Source organism: Eubalaena glacialis, chromosome 8 (assembly GCF_028564815.1).
Source record: "Eubalaena glacialis isolate mEubGla1 chromosome 8, mEubGla1.1.hap2.+ XY, whole genome shotgun sequence".
In the NCBI taxonomy this organism is placed as follows: Eukaryota; Metazoa; Chordata; class Mammalia; order Artiodactyla; family Balaenidae; genus Eubalaena; species Eubalaena glacialis.
The window spans coordinates 110,287,827-110,307,070 of record NC_083723.1 but is presented as its reverse complement, the minus strand read 5'-3'; the positions used below and the strand labels follow the sequence as shown (position 1 = coordinate 110,307,070).

At 41.0% G+C, this 19,244-nt stretch overlaps 1 long non-coding RNA gene across 9 annotated transcripts in view; it reads left to right on the top strand.

The window, feature by feature from the left end:
- The window catches only part of LOC133096472 (uncharacterized), a 117,684-nt gene that overhangs the window by 66,848 nt on the left and 31,592 nt on the right, over nucleotides 1-19,244 (top strand). Inside the window, exon 10 of one of the 9 annotated variants that reach the window (XR_009701790.1) lies at nucleotides 10,782-10,916. The exons of the other annotated variants lie outside the window; for them this stretch is intronic. This is a non-coding gene — a long non-coding RNA (uncharacterized LOC133096472). Of the gene's footprint in view, nucleotides 1-10,781; nucleotides 10,917-19,244 lie in introns of those variants that run through there. 9 annotated transcript variants of the gene reach the window in all.

Below are 19,244 nucleotides of genomic sequence, written 5' to 3'. Positions count from 1 at the left end.
ATAAACCTATGACGGTACAGTACTATATAGCCGATTGTGTTAGTTGGGTGCCTAGGCTAACTTAGTTAGACTTACGAACAAATTGGACCTATGAACGCGCTCTCGGAATGGAACTTGTTAGTATGTTGGGGATTTACTGTGTTTCTTACAATACGATCTACCAGTCACTGGCACCTAAACCAACTCAAATTCTTGTTAAAAATGAAGATTCCTGCATCTACTGAACCAAAATGGGGAGGGGGGAGGTGGTCCTTGGGAATCTACCTTTTTAACAACCCCCTAGGTGATTCTTACACACATCTAAGTTGGAGAACCACTGTATTATATCATATTGCAAAGAAGTCAGATCAGACCCAGTAGTATTTCTCGACCCAAGATCTTTTGAAACTGATGAAAATGCAACAACTAAATGGAATGATGGTTTTAATTGCCTTCAGTGAGGATTTATGGGTAAGACCTACTCCTCTCAGGCATTGCTAATTTTGAAAGTTTGCTACAAGAATGGAGACAAGACGTTTATAAGCTTTTGTAACTCATGAAAGCACTCTTTGGTTGGATTGCTTATCTCTGGGGCTGATAAAATATGCTTCATTTACTCACATAAAATGAGATGGATCTAAGTCAAGGCCGTAGCATTCTTATCTGTGATGGACGAAGAACACACACAGGTTTTCTGCCAGGAATGATTTCCTGTTTGTGTGTGTGTGTGTGTGTGTGTGTGTGTGTGTGTGAAACACAAACAACCACCAGAAGTGCTTTCCAGGCCTGTTCAGTCTCTACCCAGCCAGAGAGGAGTCTTTCCCTCTGGCATCCCCACACCCTGAGAACAGGACTCTTCTGTCTCAGCTGGTCTCTGCTTCCAGGAATCCAGCTCCCACCTGGAGGTTCCTGTGTAATTGGTACTTAATGCCTTAGTACCTCTGAGCCCAGCTTCTTATCCTACACAGAAAATACTCTAGCTTCCCACCCCCTGCCCCCAACCAGCCCCATTCTACTCCCGCTCATGCAGTTTCTAATTTGCTTTTTACCTTTTTTCCAGTAGGCTGTTTGCCCAGGCTTCTTCAAGAACAACCCCAGGCCCCTTCTTTTCTTAACAGCCCAGCTCTGTGTGAAGCTCTTAGCTCATTTCCAGCTGAGCCCCAGCCATGGAGCAGGCCCACACCCAAATTCACTGGGTATTATGTTTCACGCCCACACAGCAAGGACCTTAGTATAACATTTGTGGGCCCTGGACACTTGTGCCTTTATGAGCCCCTTCTCCCATCATATATTTTAAAGTATATTTTATGACTGAGGTGGTATAAAGCCTGGATTTATGATTATATTGGGCTGGCTGAAAAGTTCGTTCGGGTTTTTCTGTAACATCTTAAGGGAAGATGTTACAGAAAAACCCAGCCCAATATATGTATTATTATATCCATGTTTTCCTTCTGAGTTTTAAAGAAATTAAAATTAAAACATCTATGTGGGTCCCTAAAAAACATCATGGGCCCTAGACCCTGTGCCTGCTGGGCCTCATGGATCTGTGGGCCCTGCACGTAGCCCATTCCAGGACGGGACAGCCTCTTCCTTTTCTTATGACATTTTTTTTAATTAATAGGGTTCATTTTGGGGGGAAGTTTTAGGTTTACAGAAATTATCCATACATTATTATTAACTAAAGTCCATAGTTTATATTAAGGTTCACTCTTTACGTTGTACGTTCTATGGGTTTTGACAAATATATAACGACACGTATCCAACGTTAAAATACCATACAAAGTACTTTCACTGCCCTAAAATTCCTCTGTGCTCTGCCCATTCATCCCTACCCCTTTCCCCTCCAACCCCTGACAATCACTGATCTGTTTACTATCTCCATAGTTTTACCTCTTCCAGAATGTCATATAGTAGGAATCATACAGTATGCAGCCTTTTCAGGTTGGCTACTTTCACTTAGAAATACTCATTTAAGTTTCCTCCATGTCTTTTCATGGCTTGATAGCTCATTTCTTTCTTCACCAGTATCCATCGTATGGGTATATCACAGTTTGCTTACCCATTCACCTATTGAAGGACATCTTAGTTGCTTCCAAGTTTTGGCAATTCTGAGTAAAGCTGCTGTAAACATTCATGTGCAGGTTTTTGTGTGGACATAAGTTTTCAGCTCATTTGGGTAAATACCAAGGAGCAAAATTGCTGGGTCATATGGAAACAGTATGCTCGGTTTTATTCTTATGATATTTTTCTTTCCTGAAACCTTGCGTTTACTTTTTACACACCCAACGCACCTGTCCAAGGTATCAAAACACCCGCTGTGATTTTCTCTGAGAAGTGTGTGCTTGCTCCCACAATAAGAAGGCTTTCCCCTCAGCCCCAGCATTCCTTTTCGACTCCATCCTGCTGACAAGTCCATGGGGCTTCTAACTACATGGCCTCTTTATTGCTGTCTGGGGGATGCTATTTCACTGATGAAAACAGGGGAGAAACAAGATCTAAAGGGCCCATTTCTGTTCAGTCAGGTTTTTGCTAACAGACCTGAATTAAGTTTCAGAGCCCTAGATCACATGTGCAATAGAAGTTTCTATTTGTTCATGGTAAGGCAACAAAGTCAGTACAACTGGAAGTTGGAAAGGTGGACTTCTTTTGTGTAAAAGGATCTCAGCTAGAGGAGAGAGAGAGAGAAAGGGAGGGAGGGAGGGAGGAAGGAAGGAGGGGAGAAAGGGACTCTTCTTGCCTTGTGATTGTTTCCACTGTGAAATGGGGTCTAGAAGAGGAGAGAGGAATAGCAGTGCATCAGTGCTGAAGGTTGCAATTCCAGGCTTAGTTGTGAGATGGCCAAATCCTGATCTGATTCAAGTCAGCTGTGACTAGTTGGGTAGTCAGCAATACAGAGGACATGACAGAGACTCATGGCATGGCACAGCATAGATTTCAGCCTGCAGGTAGGGAGGTCTTCTGTCTTTGTGTTCTCACTTGTTTGTGAGTTGGCTTTGATTGACTCTTGAAGTGAACATTAACCTCTAGACTGTGGATTATGACATAGCTCGTTGGAGTCAATTGGCATGATATTTGCACCTATGAAGGGAAAATCTTCAGACTCCATTAATGTTTGTTAAATTATCTACTTCAATATCAGGTAACATATGCATGTCTCATAACTGTGGCCACTGGGTTTTAGTAAAATCTCGTGAATCCACATAGGGGCATCTTACTGTCCCAGCACATAATGACGACATGGCAATGCAAGTATTATTGAATTAGTAAATTCTTTGTGACTCACAGAATACAGAAAGGTGTGTGATCCCTCCTAATATTTCTTCTAGAACCACTTAAACTATGAGCCAGTGAGAAGGGAGATCTTTATTGGATAACTGGTATTAGGAAGGTGTATCAGCTGTTTCTTTGTAAAATATGAGCTCGTTATAACAACAACCATTTATTTGGTCATGATTTTGTGGGTTGGCAACTTGGGCTGAAATCTGTCAGTAATCCTGTCTCTGCTCCACGTGGTGTCAGCTGGGCTCACTCATGTGTTCAGCTTCATTTGGCTGCCGACTGCCAGCGATGACGGCTGAGACCCCTCTCCACACATCCGTCATCCTCCAGGAGGCTAACTTGGACTTGTTCATGAGACAGCAGCATTTTAGGACCTATTCTTAGAACATCTGCAGTGTTAATTACAACACATTCTATTAGTCAAAGCAGGTCATGGGGCCAACACAGATTCAAGATGTGGGAAAACAAACTCCACTTCTTGTTGAGAGTTGTTACAAAGAATTTGTGGCTATTTTTGATCAACGCCAGGAGGTTTAGTAAGAGCTTTGATTAGGTACTTTCCAGCTTCATGGTTTTATACTTTTAAGAAACTGAACTTCTCTTTTATTTGGTCTGAGGAATATGTATTTTTAATAAGTTTTACTTTGTGTAAAATAAATACAAGTTAAGAGAAAATTATTTTATAGAAGAATGAGTGAGGGGCAGTGACCATTTTTCACCCTCTGTAATATTCCCACATCAATGTATCCAAGAGGGAGAGGAAGCAGTAACTCATGTGTCTGATAGAAACAAGGAGGAAAGGAACAGTTCCAAGAATGGTGAGACACAGAACTTTCTGGGCAGAGGAATAGTATAAGCCAAGGTCCTGCGGTGAGAGACACTGAAATTCATTGGTGGAAGCCAGTGTGTGGATGCTCCAAGAGCAGAGCTAAGGATGAAGCCAGAGAAGTGTAAAGAAACCAGATGGTGCAGAGCCACGAAGTCATGTTCACAGAGGTAGATTTATGATGAAACTTAAGTTTCAGGTGCTCTTATCTTTTTTCTCAATAGACATTTTTATTTATTATTTTTTCAGATTTATTGAGGTATAATTGACAAGCACAATTATAAGATATTTAAACTGTACAACATGACAGTTTGATATACGTATACATTGTGAAAGGAGTCTGCTCATTGAGTTAGTTAACATATCCATCATTTCACATATTTACACTTTGTGTGTATGTGTGTGTGTGTGTGTGTGTGAGAGAGAGAACATTTAAGTTTTATTCTCTTAGCAAATTTCAATTATACAACACAGTGTTATCAACTATAGTCACCACGTTATACATTAGATCATCAGACCCTATTCATCTTTTTTTTCACTCAATAAATGTTTGTTATTTTTAAGTAAGCTAAAAATGCTTGTGATAAATGCTAAATTGGAAATGCACAGGTTTCTGGGATAGACAGTTCTGGGGCAAGGAGCTGTTACATATCACGTAAACCTACAGATATTTTTAGTTGGAGGAATTTTTTAAAAATTACTATCAATTCAAAAGAGAGCAAGAAAGACCAAAGAGAAGAAGTGGAACTAATAGAAAACAAAAAATAAGATGATGAAAATAAAACCAAAATAGCATTATTAAAATAATCATGACTGGTCTAAAAAACTCAGATATATCATGTTTAAAAGTGCCAACCCTGGAACATAAGACTGTATATACAAAGGTTCTAAATAAAATTATAGGAAAATATGTATCAGAACAAAGCATACAAAGGAATGAGCTAAAGTCTTTCACAAGGATGCAATAATCAAAATCCAGAATATGGGGAGGTGTATAGGAAAAACAAGACAGTTTTCAATAAATAAAATCCATGGAAAAAAAGAGAGAAGTTGGGAGCAGACATCTTAGATTAAAACAGACATGAGAGATATATTAAGCTATTGCAGTAAAAGGATCTTGTTTGGATTTAAGTTCAAACTAAGCATTTTAAAAGATGAGAAAATAAGTGATATTTGAACAATGATGGATATTTGATGATGTTAAGAAATTCAGACCTTATTCATCTTATAACTGAAAATTTGTACCCTTTTAATAACTTCTTCCTAATTCCCCCACCCCCCAGTCTCTGGCAACCACCATTCTATTCTGTTTCTATGAGTTTGGCTTTTCTCATAGATTCCATATATAAGCGATACCATGCAGTATTTGTCTTTCTCTGTCTTATTTCACTTAGCATAATGCCCTCAAGATCCACCCTTGTTGTTGCAAATGGCAGGATTTCCTTCTTTTTAAAGCTGAATGGTGTTCCATTTCATGTATGTACCACATCTTTATCCACTCATCTGTTGACATACACTTAGGTTGTTTCCATACGTTGGCTATTGTGAATAATGCTGCAATCAACATGGGAGTACAGATATATTTTTGAGATCCTGTTTCCATTTTCTTTGGATATATACCTAGAAGTGAGATTGCTGGATCATATGATAGTTCTATTTTTAATTTTTGAGGTGCCTCCATTTCCTTTTCTATTTGGCTGAACCTATTTACATTCCCACCAACAGTGTACAAGGGTTCCCTTTCCTCCACATGCTCACCTTGTGTCCTGTCTTCTTGATGATAGCCATGGTCTCTTTATCTTTGATTTTTGATAGGTTAATTATAATATGTCTTAGAGAAGGTCATTTTGCATTGAGATAAGGGGTGATTTATTAGCTTCCTGAACTTGGATGTTCATGTTTCTCCTCAGGGTGGGGAAGTTCTCAGCAATTATTTCTTGAAATAAACTTTCTGCTTCCTTCTCCCTCTCTTCTCCTTCTGGAAACCTGATTATTCTGATATTTGTATGTTTCATTGAGTCCCATAGATCATGTAGGATTTCTTCGCTCTTTTTCATTCACCCTTCTTTGTTCCTCTCTGGGTTATTTCAAAGTTCCTGTTCTCTAGGTAACTTATTCTGTCTTCCTTTTGATCTACTCTATTGCATTTTTCATTTCACTCATTGAACTCTTCAGCTCCAGAATTTCTGTTTGGTTCTTTTATTATGATTTATATCTCTTAGTTAAATTTCTCACTTTGTTCATGTATTTTTTTCCTGACATCATTGAATTGTCTTTCTGTTTCTTGTAGCTCATTTACTTTGTCAGAACAGCTATTTTTAATTCTTTAGCAGCTAGATCACAAGATTTTGTGCCTTTGAGCTCGGTTTTTGGAGGATTATTGTTATTTTTTGGTGCAACGTTTCCTTAATTCATCGTGTTCCTTATAGCTTTGCATTGCTGCTTTTGCACTTGAAGTAGCCGACTTCTCCTCAAAGCTTTACTAGTTGCCTTCAGATGGGGTGTATTTTTCATTGGGGCTATTACATCTGGGGTTTTCTGTCTGCCTTGATATGGATCTACCTGCTCCACACATCTTGTTTTCTTTTGTGGCAGGATTCTTAAGCTTTTCTGTCTTCTCCGGTTCTTAAAACTCACCTGGCTGGCTGCTGAAACCTCTCTTGTTTTCCAGAAGGTGGCGCTATAGCTCAAGTTTGTGGCTTCTCCCTTGCCCACAGATCCTGGTCCGTTTTTCTGATAGCACTGCTTTTACCAGACTCTCTCGCCACCACACTCAGAGCCAAGCCAGCAACAGAGTGAGGGGAGGTGTGTGTTTAGTCTTGGGGCCTTGGGGGTGCCTGTGGCTGGTGGAGAGATCCTCAGGGGAAGTGCTCCCAGTGGCTGGTGGGCCAGCTTCCTGCTGGAGTCCTGAGCTCAGTCAGCTGCAGCTGCATCCCTTAAATGGCCTTTGATGTTTTCATCTGCCCCGTTCCTGATCTCCTCCCTCCCACCCACCGTGGAGGTCCTGCCTCTGTGCACTGGGCGCTTCTGGAGAGAAATGGGTTTCTCCAGCTGTGTTCCTCACAGCTGGGGGTAGCTGGGCACTCACTCACTACTCCCCTTTCCCCGTGGGAGAGGTCCCCGAGGGATAGCTCAGCCCCTCACTGTGTTGTCCTGGGGGGAGAAGCAGCTCTGGCAAAGTTCCTCTTACCCTCTCCACTGTGTACAAACTCATATATCTTTTTTTCTAACAGCATGCTGGAATCTCCTCTTGGGAAGGCTGGACTTCAACAAATTCTCTCTCATCTTTGGGTATTTTCCCAAGTCAGCACTCTCCAGGTCTTCCCTGGCCACAGCCAAGAGCGTTTGGGGCAGGATTGCTGGCTCCCCTGGTCCCATGGCCCTTACTGAGGTCTGTGTATTACCAGATGCACAGGTGCGCAGACTCCTTTTGGGTCCCTTGGTGTATAATGCTGGATCCCACAACTCCCACAAGGCATTTTTATTCATGGATGGATGCCTAATTAGGTGCTTTAGAAAGGGACAAAAAGGGAGGGACATCCTATGCTGATATAAGAATTTTAAAAAGATGCCCACACATTACGTAAGTCAGAGAAAACGTTCAGTTCTCAGTTTTACCGAGTTACCTGAACCTTTTTATTTGGGACTTTAAAATATTTAAAAGAAGAATAGAATAATGTTGAAACAAGGTTGTAGAATTTCTTTGCAAACTTTAGAGTAAATTTTAGTCAGGAACTACATCGACTTTTCTTGTTTTTATGACTATAAATGCTATTTATAGATCAACTGACTGATTCCCTCTCAACCTCCTTTCCATTGAAACTGTACCACCATGTCCGTGTTCACCTGGATCCCTGAAATAGCTCCTAACTGGTCTCCATGGACCTATTCTTGGCTCTCTCAGAGCAGCAGTTCTCAGCAGAGTGGGCCCAGCCCAGTATCGGCATCACCTAGTATCTTAGTCAGGCTGCCATAACAAAGTACCACAGACTGGGTGGCTTAAACAACAGAAATTTATTTCTCACAATTCAAGAGCCTAGAAGCCCAAGATCAAGGTACCAGCATGGTTGGGCTCTGATAAGGGCTTGCTTCCTGACTTGTAGACAGCTGCCTTCTCACTGTGTCCTTACATGGCACAGAAAGTGAAAGAGATGTCTCTTCTTATAAGGGCACTAATCCCCTCATGGGGACCCCACCTTCATGACCTCACTGAATCCTAATTACCTCCCAAAGGCCCCATGTCCTAATGCCACCACACTGGGGGTTAGGGCTTCAACATACAAATTTGTGAGGGACACTATTCAGTCCATAGCACCTAGAACTTGTTAGAAATGCAAATTCTCAGGCCTCGCCCCAAACCTACTGATTCAGAAACACTGGAGGTGGGGCCCAGCAATCTGTGTTTTCCCTAGGTGGTTCTGATTCATGGTTAAGCTTGAGAACCACTGTTACAAACCATTCTCTTCACTATACCTTTTTAACAATGAAAATGGATTATGCTACTCCCTGCTTAAAAATGCATCAAGGAGTTCCCACTGCACTCACAGTGAAATACAGACTTCCACTAGAGCCTTCAAGGCCTCTGCACTTTGTCCCTTTACTGCCTTTCCTCCCTCATCTTGTGACTCCCTCCCTTGGCTTATCATGTGTCCCACTTGCAGGCTTCCTCGCTGTTCCTCAAAGATTCCAAGTTCTTTCCTGTCCTAGGGGTAAAGAAAAAAATGTTGCCTGCCATTCCAGTACTACAAAGATCAAACCATTAGCCCCTTCAGTCGCCTTCAGGGGAATTCAGGATGGAGAAAAACAGGAAGCATTCTGTGCTTTGAATATACCGGCCCCTAGATAGTTAAGATACATATCTAAGGAAAAATGTCCAATGACCCCAGAGTCTTACATTTCCCCATACATAGAAAAGCACTAAAATCATTAACTTGAGATGTCTGTTCTCTATGATTAGCAGTCATCTTTTGATGCCGGACTACATTTTTTTTCCAAGCAAAAAAGAGTTCAGAGACATCCTGGCTCCTCTCTTACCTCTTTGGAGCAGTTCCTCGGAGCTCTCTGAGTGGTTGTCTCCCAAGCTATAGTCCTCAGTAAGCTCCGTGAATAAAATTTAACTCACAACTTTTACATTGTGTGTTTTTCGTTTAGTCAACACAGGGCACAGGCAGTTGCTTTTCCCTCTGCCTGAAATCTTCTTGTCTGGCTCTTAGCAGAGCTGACTGCTCTCTGCCTGTCTCAGCAAAATTGTCTCCTCAACTGATGCTTCCTTCCTTGACCAACCCACGTAAAGTGGCATGATTACCCACTCCCCCCAACTACTCTCTACCATCAGGTTTATTTCTCACATCATCTCATTACCACCTGAATTAGTGTGTTTATTTGTTGTTTCTTTCTCCCATCACAAGAATGTAAACTCCACATGGAAGAAATCTTATCTGTCTTGTTCACCACCGTCACTGCCTGGGAGAGTACCTGGTACATAGCAGGTATTCAGTACATACTTCGTGTATGAATGAATGAATGAATGATTGTGGCTGGTGAATGTCTTGGTCTTCAAGGGAGTGGGCTACACAGCCTGCTATATTGCTTCAAAGTTTTGAGTCAGTGCAATTTTTAAAAAAATAGCCAACAACTCTGTCTTTCTGCTGCTTTACTCTGTATCTGTTATTTATCATTTTTTTCCATGATCAGAGGGAACTATTTACCCTCTGAAGCGGGTGCTCCCATTTCTTCTCTGTATGCAGCTGCCACCACCCAGCATGGCTGATAGTGGAAAGTTCCCAGAAGATAAATTTGGTATAAAAGGTGAAGGAAGGAGTATCCAAGAAAGAGCAAATAAAAACTGAATGAATGAATGGATTGTAGAACATCCAAACCAATAGAAAGAGAAACCATCAGGATTAAAGGAAACTTTTTTAATAGGGAAAAAGTCAGCAAAGCATGACAAAAATAAAGTAAGTTTAGATAATAGAAATTTGAAAAGTCATTACAATAATATGAATATGTTTAATTTACCTATTAAAAATCAAAGAAAACTGTCATCTTTATATGGGCAGGGACACTGTCTTATTCACAATTTATTATTACATAGAATAACCCTTGTTGAGCACTTACAGTTCTTCTGGAATTGTGCTAATGCTTGTAAAACAATCAATCTTTACAATAATCCTCTGGTATCTTTTAAGGATTATGCATGATAAATATTTATTGAATTAATATGATTAATTCAGTACATGATCAAAGCCTATCAAACTGGGTTAGAAAGCTAAATCTATACAACATGTTTTTAAGAGATAAATAAGGATGAGTTACAATAGCAAAAGAGCAACACCTCCCACTAGATTAATGAGGAAAACAACAAGGAAGTCACAAATACTTATCCCCAAAAATAAAAATGGAAAAATCACCACAGATACAGTGGAAATTTTAAATTTTTTTGAAATTATTTTACATAATTCCATACAAATAAATTTTAAATTGTGAAATATTTGTATGTATAAGTTGCTAAGGTGTACTAAAAAAAGTAGAAAACCTAAACCTATAACTAACTATGGAGAAGATGAGAAATTTGTCAAAGAGCAGTATCTCTTTCCCTCCCACCCCCTGAAAAATTACAGGTCCAAATGGGTTTAGAGGTCAATTCTCTTCTAACCTTTAACAAACGAATAATTCCTCTATGTTTTGATTTTACCAGAGAAAGAAGAAACGCTTCACAGTTTCTCTTATGAATTCATCATGACACTGTTACCAAAACTTCACAAAGATAGTTCACCAAAAGAAAACTACAGGCTCTGTGGCAACATGGATGGACCTTGAGGGTATGACGCTTAGTGAAGTAAGTCAGACAGAGAAAGACAGATACTGTATGATCTCACTTATATGTGGACTCTAAAAAAACCCCAAAAAACAAAACTCATAGAAAAAGAGATCAGATTTTTGGTTGCTAGAGGCAGAGGGTGGGTGTCGGGGGAACTGGTAAAGGGGGTCAAAAGGTACAGACTTCCAGTTATCAGATAAATAAATCCTGGGGATGTAATGTACAGCACTTGTAACTATAGCTAACATTGCTATATGGTATATTTGAAAGTTGCTAAGAGAGTAGATCCTAAAAGGTCTCATCACAAGGAACAAATTTTTTTTAGTAACTATGCGAGGTGATGGATGTTAACTAAACTCATTGCAGTAATCATTCCACAAGATATGCATATGTCCAGCTATCACGTTGTACACCTTAAACTTTGCGTTGTATGTCAGTTATATCTCAGTAAAACTGGAAGGAAAAAAAAAAAAACTACAAGCCAATACACGTATGGGTATTGGTGTAAAAATATAGAATTTTAACGATGTTAAAATATAGAATCTAACAACACTTTTTCAAAAATCTAGCTTATGATCAAAAGGAGTCCCATTCTTAGATCATGTTTTAATAGGTTAAAGGAGAGAAAAACATTATGATCTGGTGGCTGGGAGTGGAGGGGCCAGGAAGAGTGACAGGGTACCAGCACAAGGCTCCCACAGCTCTCAGAGGACACTGAAGGATTAAGTAGGGAGGAGACCAAACCCTCTCTCAGACTGGCTGCAGCCTGAAGAATTAGAGAACAACTCCAGCCCGGGAGAAGCAAGATAACTCCATGCCCCGGTGCTGGGGGCCCATGGCTTTTAGTATATTCCATAAAAACCCTGCCACCCTGATAGTGTTAACACAGGAGCTGGGGCAAGATGGTCAGAGGTCAGAGGGTGCCTCGATAGCTGTAGTGTGATGGCTGGAAAAGACCCAGGTGGGAGAAATGGAGCAGGCAGAGAAACAGGATGTTACTATCAGGCTGTTCCCCCTCCCCCAACACTTTTGGTAATGATCAAACATTTCCTTTGCTGAGTATCTGAGTTCAATTAAGGAAAGTCTCCTCTTAAATAAATTAAGTAGAGCACTTGACACAAAGGCCACCCCTTCCAAGATGTCAGTCCTCTTGCCCCCTTTACAAATAATTATCGCCTTGTAATAGTGCAGAACTACAGATGTCTGGGTGTTAGAGCTTTCTGTAACAATCACTGGTCTCGTGGTTCAGGCATTCCTTCTGCGCCTGCCCCCATCTCTTCCTGCCAGCCTTCAGATGATCTAATGTCATGATAAACTCCCATTGAATCTGGCTCCACTGTTTTGACTTCAGAAGAAAGGTCGCTTAATCAAAACTAGGAGCAATCTACAAGGCCAACAGCAAGCATGCATGTTCCTTCGTACTCCCCACTGCCCCTGGCCTTTCTCCCTCAGTCTCTCACTTCCTGTCCTTTTCTGTTCACCTGGCGAAAGATGGAACAGGCACACAGGTGATGGTGCTGCCACTCTCATCAACTCACTTTTTGCCTGACATTTATTAAGCCACCAAGTGTCCACCATGGGCCAGCCACTCAATGCCAGGCTGCAGTCCCAGCCCTCCAGAAGGTCATGGTTCCCCACACAGGTAGCGGAGGGGGATGAAGGGCTTGGGCCCATCCCTCCCCACAGGCCACAGCATGGCTTTGACTCCTCAAGGGCTGGGGGCCACCAAGAGCAGAGCTGTGGCGTCAGGACAGTGTTCTCCCAGAACAAGGCAGCCTGGACGGGACAGGGAGGCCAGGGCAGGAGGCCGAGGGCCCCCAGGTGCCTGAGCAGGCCCAGGCTCAGGCTGGTGAGCCTTGCAGTTTAGCCTACGTGACTTAGTGCAATCTAAGAGAAAGCATGACTTTAAGCTGTTATTTTGTTCAGAATCTCAAAAACAGGTATTCTTTATAAATGGTTCAGGGACAATCTTAAGGTCAGAAGAAAATAAGTGAAAAGGCTGTATTTAGGGAAGATTAGACGGCTCCACGGGACCAGGATCAGCTGTGGGGTTTTGACGGTGATGGTCCTGAGGGCAGGAGTGGGGCCTGGACCCGAGGAGGAGCAGCTGATAAGGACATTTCCAAGGGCCTTCCCCACGTGCTCGCCATATCTCCAGCTCTTCTCACTCGCCAGGATCAAAGACGGCCAAGTGCACTTTTCTGTGTTCGTTTTTTTGCTCTCACAGTTTCGTCCTTCCCTCATTCCTCCACTTTGCTCAGAGTTTCTGGCCCACTTGACATATAAGGCTGAAGTCCAATAATCAAAGAATCTTCCCTCCTTTCCAACATTCTGCTCAGAAACAAAGTGCAAACAGCAGCAGATGCAAAGCCCTCTTACAACCTTTTCCACAAACACCAACCCTGACCTTGGCTCAGGCCACAGTACATGAGCACACTGAAGGGAAATTTGTTGGCTGTCCCATTCTGTAATAACAAGAAATAACTGAAAACTTTATGAACCAAGGCAGAGTATGCTTGCTGATAGTTTTCTCGAAGACCTCATCAACAGAGCCGATGAGCTTTGCCCTCTCTCCTGTGAGAAGAGAACGAAGGTGGGTTTATCCAGCAATATATTCACACTGATCTGCTAGAGTTTTTGTTCAGCTCCCTCTCTGCCCTTCCCTGACCGGCAGGAGCACAGGCAGCAGCCTCATCAGATCTGGCAGCAGGCACTTAGTCTGCGCCCCAGATGGACTGGTCCAGCCTCTGCCGCCACAATCTTCTCCCCTTCAGTTGTCCCCATTCACTCCGATACGCAAATGTGTAGAATGGTCATGTTCTATCTCCCTGCCTCCTTCCTCACGTTCAAATATAGTTCTAGCATTATTGATTCTTTCTTTAAAGTGTTTCCTATCTCAATCCATACCTTTCTGTTCCACAGAAACAGAACCATATAGAATCACCCAAAACCACTGTCGTTGCCCTTTGCTTCTCTCTGGCCCTCTCTTCATCCCGCTGCCATTAGATTATTAGAGAGTTGCCAAAAGCGTGTCCCAGGGAATAGATGTTATGTGAAAAAAAAAAAAAAAAAAAAAAAAAGGATGTATGCAAAATTTTTTGGAAAATTCAGGGTTAAACAAGTGTAAACAGGTCACTTTTGCACAGGACTTGTCAGAGCCTTTAATACACTAATCATGTGCATTGTGAATCTTGAAGTGGAGGAATAGGTGTGGTTTTTCTAAACTTTTTTGATCCTGGAACACCATCCTCCCATTTCTACGTACTTTTGTTAGAAGATCATCCTTGACACGAGTGAACTGCAGAACACACGATGAGAAACAATACTAAAGAAAACTTATTCCTCAAAAGTTATGCTCTATAGTCCAGGGTGCTCTTATTACCTCCTTAGAATTTTGTGCTGTATGGAAATAGAAAGTATCCTTTGATACTTTATAATAAATAAAAATGCATACCACATTTCTTACCTACAAAAGAATAAACATAATGTACGAATAAGCTATAAAGACTAGATAACCAACAAAGACCTACGGTATAGCACAGGGAACTATGCTCAATATTTTATAATAACCTATAATGTATGTATAAAAATATGAAAAAATATATATATATAGAATAACATATAGAGAGAGAACTGAATCACTGTGCTGTACACGTGAAACTAACATGACATTGTAAATCAACTAGACTTCAATTTTTAAAAGCATTTTTTAAAAAGAATAAAATAAAGGATGCTTGTGCCTGCCGCCTCACCTCCACACCCCCAGCTTGATGAACTAAACCAGGGGGCAGAAAACTTCTTCTGTAAAAAGCCAAAACTTATCCAATGAGCAAATTAGCTTGGCCCATGTGGTGTCCACATATTCAACTCTGCTGTGCAGCATGAGAGCAGCTATGAACCATACGTAAATGAATTGGCGTGTTGCAAGAAAATGTTAGTTACAGAACAGGTGACAGGGACTTCCCTGGTGGTCCAGTGGTAAAGAATCCGCCTTCCAATGCAGGGGACGCGGGTTCCATCCCTGCTCAGGGAACTAAGATCCCACAGGCCGCGGGGCAGCTAAGCCCGCGCGCCGCTGCTACTGAGCTCACGCGCCTCCACTAGAGCCCGCGCGCCGCAAACCACAGAGCCCACGCGTCCCGGAGCCTGTGTGCCACAACTTGAGAGAAGCCCACGTGCCGCAGCGAAGATCTCGTGTGCTGCAACTAAGACCTGATGCAGCCAAAATAAATAAAATAAATAATAAATAAATAAATCTTAAAAAAAAACAAACAAAAAACAGATGACAGGCTAAATTTGGGCCATGGGCTGTAGTGTGCCAACCACTGCACTAGACCAGTTCTGGAGCTCCTGGGTACACCTGCCCTTTGGCATATTTTGCTCATGCCAAGGGTCAATCCTCTTAATGGACATTTGGTTTGTTACACTTAAAAAAAAAATTTTTTTTGTCTATTTTGAAAATGCTACTGTGAAAAATTTTGACAGTTCTTCTTATACACCTAAGTAAATTTCTTTAGGGCAATGCCTTCCAATTTTTCACACTTTTCCAAAGAGGATTTGGAAAAAAATATGAACCTTTCCACACTCTTTATGTTGAAATCTAATGTTTTTGTCCAAAGAAATGTTGCAAAATATATAATTTTTGAAAGAGTTGCAAAGGACATAATCCCAGTTGATTATCAATATTGACATTTTAAAACAAAAACATCACTCCTAAATGTAAGCTTTTCTTTAACATTTAGAAACTTTTCATCTTGCCTTTTGCTCCTTTAACTCATGATTCCAGGCTTCCACCCTCACGGAATTTTATCCTAATGTAGCACCTTTTTATGCTCGAAGCATTTTTCTTGTTCACTAGATCATGTTTCTCTCCAACAAAAATAGAGATTTAAAATTTTAATATGTTTTACTTCCTGTGACCATGAAATTTGAAAGATTAGGAAGTTTTTCTTCTGAATTGAGCTATCATTAGCATTAATAGTAGCACAAAAATGTTTTTTTAAAGAAACAAATATAATTTAAATTTTTTATAAGTCATTAAAATCTGTAAAATTTCACTGGAAATTCATCTCTAAAAAAGACAAATGGAGATTATTTAAAAAGCAGTTTATGTATCCATGTGTGCTGTGAGAGTTAACTCCATAGGCCTGAATGACATAAAATAATAAATGTGGCTACGTGGCGTGTGGCTATGTGTCACTGGGCATGAAAATAATGATTTAATAGTGTTGCTTTGTAACCTTGGGTCTGAGGACTTTCAAGACAGTTTATACCAGTTTGTCAGCATTGTTTGCTGACAACAGTGAAATCGATGATTTTACACCTCAGTGTAAATTTTCCTTTACTGCCAGTTATGTAAGCGAGAAAATGCTGATTAAGCCAGTAAGGTATAAGAAGCATTGTCTGAGAGCCCATTTGGACCCCCTCATTCCAAGGGATTCTGTACATAAGTTGGTGGTTCTTGATTCAGGAGACAAATTATGTCCTGGCACAGCCCTGATAGTGGGAGAAAAATGGGAGCTCAGGAGTCTCTGCAGACCCTCTGCTGTGAGGCAGGCTTTGGCTGTGATGGATATTCTTACTTTGATGCTGTTCTATACTGTATCCTTTTCCTACAATAACCTGTAGATTTGTGCATTGCCATTTTGGATCCTGTGAGTCTAATTTAGCATTTGAACCCCATCTGGCCATGTAAACCCAAGGCCTTTTACAAACATGAGGGTAAAATAGCCTGGGAGTGGACAAGAAACTCTTTCAAGTCTATTAGATGCAAGGGCAAGCTATACATTTCTGCCTGAGCCTCAAAATGAGCTATATGGGGAGATAGAATTAATTTAGGGAGACATGGGGGGGTGTTAATGTGGACCATTAATTGAGATAATGAAGGTTTAAGAAAGGTATTGGCATATAATGGTAGAAGGCTATCCACTGCCTGTCTCATCTGTCAGAATACTGTTTATAAAAATAGCTGTTGTGGGTAAAGAAATCCATGCAGAGGTAGAGGTACAATTAGTGTGCTTGGATCACTGACAAAGGAAAACAATTAGGTATAACTTGATGGGCTCACATGCCTCAGGATGAAAAGACAAAATTTCAGTGTGGTTGGCTATGAGGAGCTCTACAGTACACACAAACCAAAATTCGCTTAGGGGTCATTGCTACTCATATGATCTTAGCCTGAGGAACTCAGTCTCTCGGGGTCTTCACCTTATTTCCTAACTGTATTGAAACAGTTAGTACTCACCAGCAACAACATGTCTGGAGGATCAAACAGCATTCAGCCCACTCAAAATAAGAGACCTTAAGAGAATTAGGAGCTGGGCTAGGAGAAATGGGCCAGGCAGAATTCATTTTTCATGAGGAAAGACATATTGCAGAAAAAGACCTTATAACATAAATAGGGCACCTGGAAGGCATCCTATTCCAGGGAGGAAGACAAACATAGCAAGTCACCTGGTATGATAACACAGCACTGATAAAATGGGCCCTGTAATTAGGGCAGATATTAAGACAACATGCCCAAACCCAGCAATGAAAACAAGCTGGCAGGTCCACACAAGCTGGGTTATTAGATGTCTTCATGCGAATGGAGTCTGAGGTATCCCAGGCACCATGGCCAGGGGTGCTCAGAGCAGAAGCCCAAGTGAATGCTTGTGGGGGACTTATAGGCCCCCCATTCCATGAAAATGTTTAATTGGGGAATGCAGCCTATTGAGACCCTCTTTCCCAGAGTCAGCACCACGACTGAGCGCTAACAATTCTTTCCCCCATCGTGCAACTCATGGTAATTGGACACATTTTATTTACTTCTTTATTTGTTTTTGGATAATATCATGCACTTTTTTGACAACTTCTTTGCTGAACAATATCTTGGACATGTGAACATAATAGTACATGTAATATAACAAGGTGTGTACTGGAAAAGTAGTTAGAATTTTGGGTCTAAATTCATATGAGATTGGCCAATAGTTTTCTTTTCTTGCCCTACACTTTTTTTAACAGCATGTTGTTTATGGAATTTAAAAACACAGGCATCAAAACCCATCTTACAAGGTTGCAAATATACTAGAGTGCTGGCCCTTGACAAGGTCTGGGAAGGCGACACGGTGCTGGCAGTAGGGTTGAAGGGCAAAGGGAAAAAAATGAAAGTGAGAACAGATGACAAATTGAGGAGCCTTGCATGCGCCGGTGGGAATGTGCTGTGCACTGAATAATAGTTATTTGTTATTGGGTTTTCTAGTCTGATAAAACAATTGGCTGGCTTCTTTCAATGTCTCTTTTTTCTTCCCTGTATTTTGGAACAACTTATATGACATGACAATGATCTGTTCCTTGAAAGTTTCTAAAACTCATCCTTAACATTGTCTGGACCTGGTGCCCTTTTTATAGGTAGTTGTTTTATTACTCTTTCCACTGGACACATTTTAAACAGGACAAGAATGTTTCCCATGGATCCTGTTGTGGACCTTTCTCATTGGGCAGGAGTATTTATTTAAGCCATATACCCAGAGGAAAGGAATTTGGCTGTGTACTCAAGACTTTTTATTTTTTTACTCAGACATTTTGAATCCTGGAATAACAAAGACATGGCCTCAAGTTCCTACTCTGTTGAGAAATAATACATAAGGAATGGTAGGAGAAATAATGAAACCCCCAAAGGTATTCACGCCCTAATCCCTGGAACCTGTGAATATGTTAGGTTACACGGCACACGGGAATTAAGGTTGCAGATGAAATTAAGTTTGCTAATATGCTGACTTTGAGATGGGGAGACTACCCTCGATTATTCAGGTGGACCCAATGTCATCACATGGGTCCTTATAAGTGGAAGAGCTTAGGAAGAGAGATGAGAAGAGAATCCGAGAGATGGCAGCATGAGAAGGGCTCAGCCGAACATTGCTGGCTTTTGAAAATGGAGGAAGGAGGCCACGAGCCAAGGATGCAGGCAGCCTCTAGAAGCTAGAAAAGGCAAGGAAACAGAATCTCCCCTAGAGCCGCCAGACAAGAAAGCAGCCCTGCCAACACCTTGCTCTTAGCCCAGTGAGAACCATGTCAGACTTCTGACCTATAGAAGTGTAAGATAACAAATTTGCATTGCTGTAAGCCATTAAGTTTGTAGTCATTTATTACAGCAGCCTTAGAAAAGTAACTCATATACCATAGGCAAAGATAGATTTTGTTGAGAGGGAAAAAAATAATTATAATGTGCTTATATCTGTTTCAGATTGTAACCTTATATCCAGAGTACTACTTGCTATAATTCAGGAAGCATAGATAAAATTAATGTCATTGAAGCTAATGATACTTATGATAATACTGATGTTGATAATCACATTTACT